Source organism: Micropterus dolomieu, linkage group LG19 (assembly GCF_021292245.1).
Source record: "Micropterus dolomieu isolate WLL.071019.BEF.003 ecotype Adirondacks linkage group LG19, ASM2129224v1, whole genome shotgun sequence".
Lineage (NCBI taxonomy): Eukaryota > Metazoa > Chordata > Actinopteri > Centrarchiformes > Centrarchidae > Micropterus > Micropterus dolomieu.
The window spans coordinates 33,310,345-33,311,744 of record NC_060168.1 but is presented as its reverse complement, the minus strand read 5'-3'; the positions used below and the strand labels follow the sequence as shown (position 1 = coordinate 33,311,744).

The 1,400-nt window shown below is 47.7% G+C and overlaps 1 protein-coding gene across 2 annotated transcripts in view; it reads left to right on the top strand.

Annotated features, from left to right (window-relative positions):
* abca1b (ATP-binding cassette, sub-family A (ABC1), member 1B) overlaps positions 1 to 1,400 on the top strand; it is a 56,172-nt gene that overhangs the window by 27,452 nt on the left and 27,320 nt on the right. The window lies entirely within an intron of this gene.

Here is a 1,400-nt window from a genome sequence, read left to right as displayed (position 1 = left end):
GACACTTTTCATGTTGACATAACTTTAGTATTTAGGTGTGACGGGACCTTCGTATGCAAATGTTCTGCAGTTACATTCACCGGTGGGTAACGGTCACATGACCTGACCTCTCTCTGTGTGTTAGTGTGTGAACCTGGACAAGCTGGAGCCGGTCTCCACTGAGGAGCGACTGGTCAACCAGTCCATGCTGCTGCTGGAGGACAGGAAGTTCTGGGCGGGGATCGTCTTCCCGGACATCGACCCCAACGCCACCGAGCTGCCGGCCAAACTCAACTACAAGATCCGCATGGACATCGACAACGTGGAGCGGACCAATAAGATCAAAGACGCGTAAGCACACACACACACACACACACACACACACACACAGAGATGAAAGTGTTCCTGTTCCTGAGCGGCGAGAACGACCTCAGTCCCCCTGAAATGTCTCCAGTAAAAACAACACGGAGGCGCCTGAGACCTGCGTTTGTATCCAGTCATTGTGGGACTCGTCTCCCAGTGCAGGACCAACAGCAGGTCCCCACAACATAAACCATCTAGATTTAAAGGAACAGTTCAACATTTAAGTGATATCCTCTTCTTCTGTTTCTCTCTGAGAGTCAGAAGTTTAGATTAAGACCAATTTCATGTCTGTACGCTAAAGATGACGCTGCAGCCAGCAGCTGGTAAGCTTAGCTTAGGTTGGGTGTAAGCATGTAGGGGTTTTGGTTAAGGTGACCATACAGTGAGGAAAATAAGTATTTGAACACCCTGCTATTTTGCAAGTTCTCCCACTTAGAAATCATGGAGGGGTCTGAAATTGTCATCGTAGGTGCATGTCCACTGTGAGAGACATAATCTAAAAAAAAACAACCCAGAAATCACAATGTATGATTTTTAACTATTTATTTGTATAATACAGCTGCAAAGAAGTATTTGAACACCTGAGAAAAATCAATGTTAATATTTGGTACAGTAGCCTTTGTTTGCAATTACAGAGGTCAAACGTTTCCTGTAGTTTTTCACCAGGTTTGCACTGCAGGAGGGATTCTGGCCCACTCCTCCACACAGATCTTCTCTAGATCAGTCAGGTTTCTGGGCTGTCGCTGAGAAACACGGAGTTTGAGCTCCCTCCAAAGATTCTCTATTGGGTTTAGGTCTGGAGACTGGCTAGGCCACGCCAGAACCTCGATATGCTTCTTACAGAGCCACTCCTTGGTTATCCTGGCTGTGTGCTTCGGGTCATTGTCATGTTGGAAGACCCGGCCTCGACCCATCTTCAATGCTCTAACTGAGGGAAGGAGGTTGTTCCCCAAAATCTCGCAATACATGGCCCCGGTCATCCTCTCCTTAATACAGTGCAGTCGCCCTGTCCCATGTGCAGGAAAACACCCCCAAAGCATGATGCTACCACCCCCATG